Source organism: Lolium rigidum, chromosome 2 (genome assembly GCF_022539505.1).
Source record: "Lolium rigidum isolate FL_2022 chromosome 2, APGP_CSIRO_Lrig_0.1, whole genome shotgun sequence".
Classification (NCBI taxonomy): domain Eukaryota; kingdom Viridiplantae; phylum Streptophyta; class Magnoliopsida; order Poales; family Poaceae; genus Lolium; species Lolium rigidum.
The window spans coordinates 114851157-114859974 of NC_061509.1; positions in this window are offsets into that span (position 1 = coordinate 114851157).

Genomic DNA, 8818 nt, shown 5'->3' on the forward strand with positions numbered 1-8818 from the left:
GTGGACACACAATTTTTTGGGTCATTCCCGCCCTCCGAGGCTCGCTTTCCGGGAAACCCTAATCCATTGACAAATTGCCGTCGGCGCATGTGCGTGTAGCCGGACGCACCGGGGGTACAAAATTGGTTCAAACAACACCCCACCATGATAGTGTACAGACCATGTGGACACACACGATTTTTGGGGTCATTCCCACAATCAGAGGCTCGCTTTCCAGGGAAACCCTAATCCATTGACCGTGTTGTCTACAACATTGACTAATTGCCGTCAGCGCATGTGCGTGTAGCCGGACGCACCCGGGGGTACAAAATTGGTTCAAACAACACCCCACCATGATAGTGTACACACCATGTGGACACACACAATATTTTGGATCATTCCCACCCTCACGAGGCTCGCTTTCCAGGGAAACCCTAATCCATTGACAAATTGTCGTCAGCGCATGTGCGTGTAGTCGGACGCACCGGGGGTACAAAATTGGTTCAAACAACACCCCACCATGATAGTGTACAGACCATGTGGACACACACGATTTTTGGGGTCATTCCCACAATCCGAGGCTCGCTTTCCAGGAAACCCTAATCCATTGACCGTGTTGTCTACAACATTGACTAATTGCCGTCAGCGCATGTGCGTGTAGCCGGACGCACCCGGGGTACAAAATTGGTTCAAACAACACCCCACCATGATAGTGTACACACCATGTGGACACACACAATATTTTGGATCATTCCCACCCTCCGAGGCTCGCTTTCCAGGGAAACCCTAATCCATTGACAAATTGTCGTCAGCGCATGTGCGTGTAGTCGGACGCACCCGGGGGTACAAAATTGTTTCAAACAACACCCCACCATGATAGTGTACACACCATGTGGACACACACGATTTTTTGGGCTCATTCCCACAATCCGAGGCTCGCTTTCCGGGGAAACCCTAATCCATTGACCATGTTGTACTGCAACATTGACTAATTGCCGATCGGCGCATGTGCGTGTAGCCGGACGCACCGAGGGGTAAAAAATTGGTTCAAACAACACCCCACCATGATAGTGTACACACCATGTGGACACACATAATTTTTTGGGTCATTCCCACCCTCCGAGGCTTGCTTTCCAGGGAAACCCTAATCCATTGACAAATTGCCGTCAGCGCATGTGCGTGTAGCCGGACGCACTCGGGGGTACAAAATTGGTTCAAACAACACCCCACCATGATAGTGTACACACCATGTGGACACACACAATTTTTTGGGTCATTCCCACCCTCCGAGGCTCGCTTTTCAGGGAAACCCTAATACATTGACTAATTGCCGTCAGCGCATGTGCGTGTAGCCGGACGCACCCGGGGGTACAAAATTGGTTCAAACAACACCCCACCATGATAGTGTACACACCATGTGGACACACACGATTTTGGGGTCATTCCCACAATCCAAGGCTCGCTTTCCGGGAAACCCTAATCCATTGACCGTGCTTGTCTACAACATTGACTAATTGCCGTCGAGCGCATGTGCGTGTGGCCGGACGCACCCGGGGTACAAAATTTGTTCAAACAACACCCCACCATGATAGTGTACACACCATGTGGACACACACAATTTTTGGGTCATTCCCACCCTCAGAGGCTTGCTTTCCAGGGAAACCCTAATCCATTGACAAATTGCCATCGGCGCATGTGCGTGTAGCCCGACGCACCGGGGGTACAAAATTGGTTCAAACAACACCCCACCATGACAGTGTTCACACCATGTGGACACACACGATTTTTGGGGTCATTCCCACAATCCGAGGCTCGCTTTCCGGGGAAACCTAATCCATTAACCGTCGTTGTCTACAACATTGACTAATTGCCGTCGGCGCATGTGCGTGTAGCCGGACGCACCGGGGGTACAAAATTTGTTCAAACAACACCCCACCATGATAGTGTACACACCATGTGGACACACACAATTTTTGGGTCATTCCCACCCTCAGAGGCTTGCTTTCCAGGGAAACCCTAATCCATTGACAAATTGCCATCAGCGCATGTGCGTGTAGCCGGACGCACCCGGGGGTACAAAATTGGTTCAAACAACACCCCACCATGACAGTGTTCACACCATGTGGACACACACGATTTTTGGGGTCATTCCCACAATCCGAGGCTCGCTTTCCAGGGAAACCCTAATCCATTGACCATGTTGTCTACAACATTGACTAATGGCCGTCAGCGCATGTGCGTGTAGCCGGACGCACCCGGGGGTACAAAATTGGTTCAAACAACACCCCATCATGATAGTGTACACACCATGTGGACACACACAATTTTTTGGGTCATTCCCACCCTCCGAGGCTCGCTTTCCAGGGAAACCCTAATCCATTGACAAATTGCCGTCAGCGCATGTGCGTGTAGCCGGACGCACCCGGGGGTACAAAATTGGTTCAAACAACACCCCACCATGATAGTGTACACACCATGTGGACACACACGATTTTTGGGGTCATTCCCACAATTCGAGGCTCGCTTTCCAGGGAAACCCTAATCCATTGACCGTGTTGTATACAACATTGACTAATTGCCGTCAGCGCATGTGCGTGTAGCCGGACGCACCCGGGGGTAAAAAATTGGTTGAAACAACACCCCACCATGATAGTGTACACACCATGTGGACACACAATTTTTTTGGGTCATTCCCACCCTCCGAGGCTCGCTTTCCAGGGAAACCCTAATCCATTGACAAATTGCCGTCAGCGCATGTGCGTGTAGCCGGACGCACCCGGGGGTACAAAATTGGTTCAAACAACACCCCACCATGATAGTGTACAGACCATGTGGACACACACGATTTTGGGGTCATTCCCACAATCAGAGGCTCGCTTTCCAGGGAAACCCTAATCCATTGACCGTGTTGTCTACAACATTGACTAATTGCCGTCAGCGCATGTGCGTGTAGCCGGACGCATCCGGGGGTACAAAATTGGTTCAAACAACACCCCACCATGATAGTGTACACACCATGTGGACACACACAATATTTTGGATCATTCCCACCCTCAGCGGCTCGCTTTCGCGGGAAACCCTAATCCATTGACAAATTGCCGTCAGCGCATGTGCGTGTAGTCGGACGCACCCGGGGGTACAAAATTGTTTCAAACAACACCCCACCATGATAGTGTACACACCATGTGGACACACACGATTTTTGGGGTCATTCCCACAATCAGAGGCTCGCTTTCCAGGGAAACCCTAATCCATTGACCGTGTTGTCTACAACATTGACTAATTGCCGTCAGCGCATGTGCGTGTAGCCGGACGCAGCCGGGGGGTAAAAAATTGGTTCAAACAAAACCCCACCATGACCATTGACAAATTGAGGTCAGCGCATGTGCGTGTAGCCGGACGCACCCGGGGGTACAAAATTGGTTCAAACAACACCCCACCATGATAGTGTACACACCATGTGGACACACACAATATTTTGGGTCATTCCCACCCTCCGAGGCTCGCTTTCCAGGGAAACCTAATCCATTGACAAATTGCCGTCAGCGCATGTGCGTGTAGCCGGACGCACCCGTGGGTACAAAATTGGTTCAAACAACACCCCACCATGATAGTGTACACACCATGTGGACACACACAATTTTTGGGTCATTCCCACCCTCCGAGGCTCGCTTTCCAGGGAAACCTAATCCATTGACAAATTGCCGTCGGCGCATGTGCGTGCAGCCGGACGCACCGAGGGTACAAAATTGGTTCAAACAACACCCCACCATGATAGTGTACACACCATGTGGACACACACGATTTTGGGGTCATTCCCACAATCCGAGGCTCGTTTTCCAGGGAACCCTAATCCATTGACCGTGTTGTATACAACATTGACTAATTGCCGTCAGCGCATGTGCGTGTAGCCGGACGCACCCGGGGGTAAAAAATTGGTTGAAACAACACCCCACCATGATAGTGTACACACCATGTGGACACACAATTTTTTTTTGGGTCATTCCCACCCTCCAAGGCTCGCTTTCCAGGGAAACCCTAATCCATTGACAAATTGCCGTCAGCGCATGTGCGTGTAGCCGGACGCACCCGGGGGTACAAAATTGGTTCAAACAACACCCCACCATGATAGTGTACAGACCATGTGGACACACACGATTTTTGGGGTCATTCCCACAATCCGAGGCTCGCTTTCCAGGGAAACCTAATCCATTGACCGTGTTGTCTACAACATTGACTAATTGCCGTCAGCGCATGTGCGTGTGGCCGGACGCACCCGGGGGTACAAAATTGGTTCAAACAACACCCCACCATGATAGTGTACACACCATGTGGACACACACAATATTTTGGATCATTCCCACCCTCCGAGGCTCGCTTTCCAGGGAAACCCTAATCCATTGACAAATTGTCGTCAGCGCATGTGCGTGTAGTCGGACGCACCGGGGTACAAAATTGGTTCAAACAACACCCCACCATGATAGTGTACACACCATGTGGACACACACGATTTTTGGGGTCATTCCCACAATCAGAGGCTCGCTTTCCGGGAAACCTAATCCATTGACCGTGTTGTACTGCAACATTGACTAATTGCCGTCAGCGCATGTGCGTGTAGCCGGACGCACCCGGGGGGTAAAATATTGGTTCAAACAACACCCCACCATGATAGTGTACACACCATGTGGACACACCGAATTTTTTGGGTCATTCCCACCCTCCGAGGCTTGCTTTCCAGGGAAACCTAATCCATTGACAAATTGCCGTCAGCGCATGTGCGTGTAGCAGGACGCACTCGGGGGTACAAAATTGGTTCAAACAACACCCCACCATGATAGTGTACACACCATGTGGACACACACAATTTTTGGGTCATTCCCACCCTCAGGAGCTCGCTTTTCAGGGAAACCCTAATACATTGACAAATTGCCGTCAGCGCATGTGCGTGTAGCCGGACGCACCCGGGGGTACAAAATTGGGTCAAACAACACCCCACCATGATAGTGTACACACCATGTGGACACACATGATTTTTGGGGTCATTCCCACAATCCAAGGCTCGCTTTCCAGTGAAACCCTAATCCATTGACCGTGTTGTCTACAACATTGACTAATTGCCGTCAGCGCATGTGCGTGTAGCCGGACGCACCCGGGGGTACAAAATTTGTTCAAACAACACCCCGCCATGATGGTGTACACACCATGTGGACACACACAATTCTTTGGGTCATTCCCACCCTCCGAGGCTTGCTTTCCAGGGAAACCCTAATCCATTGACAAATTGCCATCAGCGCATGTGCGTGTAGCCCGACGGACCAGGGGGTACAAAATTGGTTCAAACAACACCCCACCATGACAGTGTTCACACCATGTGGACACACACGATTTTGGGGTCATTCCCACAATCCGAGGCTCGCTTTCCAGGGAAACCCTAATCCATTAGCCGTGTTGTCTACAACATTGACTAATTGCCGTCAGCGCATGTGCGTGTAGCCGGACGCACCCGGGGGTACAAAATTTGTTCAAACAACACCCCACCATGATAGTGTACACACCATGTGGACACACACAATTTTTGGGTCATTCCCACCCTCAGAGGCTTGCTTTCCGGGAAACCTAATCCATTGACAAATTGCCATCAGCGCATGTGCGTGTAGCCCGACGCACCCGGGGGTACAAAATTGGTTCAAACAACACCCCACCATGACAGTGTTCACACCATGTGGACACACACGATTTTTTGGGGTCATTCCCACAATCTGAGGCTCGCTTTCCAGGGAAACCCTAATCCATTGAACGTGTTGTCTACAACATTGACTAATGGCCGTCAGCGCATGTGCGTGTAGCCGGACGCACCGGGGGTACAAAATTGGTTCAAACAACACCCCATCATGATAGTGTACACACCATGTGGACACACACAATTTTTTGGGTCATTCCCACCCTCCGAGGCTCGCTTTCCAGGGAAACCATAATCCATTGACAAATTGCCGTCAGCGCATGTGCGTGTAGCCGGACGCACCCGGGGGTACAAAATTGGTTCAAACAACACCCCACCATGATAGTGTACACATCATGTGGACACACACAATTTTTTGGGTCATTCCCACCCTCCGAGGCTCGCTTTCCGGGGAAACCGTAATCCATTGACAAATTGCCGTCAGCGCATGTGCGTGTAGCCGGACGCACCCGGGGGTACAAAATTGGTTCAAACAACACCCCACCATGATAGTGTACACACCATGTGGACACACACGATTTTTTGGGGTCATTCCCACAATCCGAGGCTCGCTTTCCAGGGAAACCTAATCCATTGACCGTGTTGTCTACAACATTGACTAATTGCCGTCAGCGCATGTGCGTGTAGCCGGACGCACCCGGGGGTACAAAATTGGTTCAAACAACACCCCACCATGATAGTGTACACACCATGTGGACACACACAATATTTTGGGTCATTCCCACCCTCCGAGGCTCGCTTTCCAGGGAAACCCTAATCCATTGACAAATTGCCGTCAGCGCATGTGCGTGTAGCCGGACGCACCGGGGGTACAAAATTGGTTCAAACAACACCCCACCATGATAGTGTACAGACCATGTGGACACACACGATTTTTGGGGTCATTCCCACAATCAGAGGCTCGCTTTCCAGGGAAACCCTAATCCATTGACCGTGTTGTCTACAACATTGACTAATTGCCGTCAGCGCATGTGCGTGTAGCCGGACGCACCCGGGGGTACAAAATTGGTTCAAACAACACCCCACCATGATAGTGTACACACCATGTGGACACACACAATATTTTGGATCATTCCCACCCTCCGAGGCTCGCTTTCCAGGGAAACCCTAATCCATTGACAAATTGTCGTCAGCGCATGTGCGTGTAGTCGGACGCACCCGGGGGTACAAAATTGTTTCAAACAACACCCCACCATGATAGTGTACACACCATGTGGACACACACGATTTTTTGGGGTCATTCCCACAATCTGAGGCTCGCTTTCCAGGGAAACCCTAATCCATTGACCGTGTTGTCTGCAACATTGACTAATTGCCGTCAGCGCATGTGCGTGTAGCCGGACGCACCCGGGGGTAAAAAATTGGTTCAAACAACACCCCACCATGATAGTGTACACACCATGTGGACACACAGAATTTTTTGGGTCATTCCCACCCTCCGAGGCTTGCTTTCCCGGGAAACCCTAATCCATTGACAAATTGCCGTCAGCGCATGTGCGTGTAGCCGGACGCACTCGGGGGTACAAAATTGGTTCAAACAACACCCCACCATGATAGTGTACACACCATGTGGACACACACAATTTTTGGGTCATTCCCACCCTCCGAGGCTCGCTTTTCAGGGAAACCCTAATACATTGACAAATTGCCGTCAGCGCATGTGCGTGTAGCCGGACGCACCGGGGGTACAAAATTGGTTCAAACAACACCCCACCATGATAGTGTACACACCATGTGGACACACACGATTTTTGGGGTCATTCCCACAATCCAAGGCTCGCTTTCCAGGGAAACCCTAATCCATTGACCGTCTTGTCTACAACATTGACTAATTGCCGTCAGCGCATGTGCGTGTAGCCGGACGCACCCGGGGGTACAAAATTTGTTCAAACAACACCCCACCATGATAGTGTACACACCATGTGGACACACACAATTTTTGGGTCATTCCCACCCTCACGAGGCTTGCTTTCCGGGGAAACCCTAATCCATTGACAAATTGCCATCAGCGCATGTGCGTGTAGCCGGACGCACCCGGGGGTACAAAATTGGTTCAAACAACACCCCACCATGACAGTGTTCACACCATGTGGACACACACGATTTTTTGGGGTCATTCCCACAATCCGAGGCTCGCTTTCCAGGGAAACCCTAATCCATTAACCGTGTTGTCTACAACATTGACTAATTGCCGTCAGCGCATGTGCGTGTAGCCGGACGCACCCGGGGGTACAAAATTGGTTCAAACAACACCCCACCATGATAGTGTACACACCATGTGGACACACACAATTTTTTGGGTCATTCCCGCCCTCCGAGGCTCGCTTTCCAGGGAAACCCTAATCCATTGACAAATTGCCGTCAGCGCATGTGCGTGTAGCCGGACGCACCCGGGGGTACAAAATTGGTTCAAACAACACCCCACCATGATAGTGTACAGACCATGTGGACACACACGATTTTTGGGGTCATTCCCACAATCCGAGGCTCGCTTTCCAGAGAAACCCTAATCCATTGACCGTGTTGTCTACAACATTGACTAATTGCCGTCAGCGCATGTGCGTGTAGCCGGACGCACCCGGGGGTACAAAATTGGTTCAAACAACACCCCACCATGATAGTGTACACACCATGTGGACACACACAATATTTTGGATCATTCCCACCCTCAGAGGCTCGCTTTCCAGGGAAACCCTAATCCATTGACAAATTGTCGTCAGCGCATGTGCGTGTAGTCGGACGCACCCGGGGGTACAAAATTGGTTCAAACAACACCCCACCATGATAGTGTACACACCATGTGGACACACACGATTTTTTGGGGTCATTCCCACAATCAGAGGCTCACTTTCCAGGGAAACCCTAATCCATTGACCGTGTTGTCTGCAACATTGACTAATTGCCGTCAGCGCATGTGCGTGTAGCCGGACGCACCCGGGGGGTAAAATATTGGTTCAAACAACACCCCACCATGATAGTGTACACACCATGTGGACACACCGAATTTTTTGGGTCATTCCCACCCTCCGAGGCTTGCTTTCCAGGGAAACCCGAATCCATTGACAAATTGCCGTCAGCGCATGTGCGTGTAGCCGGACG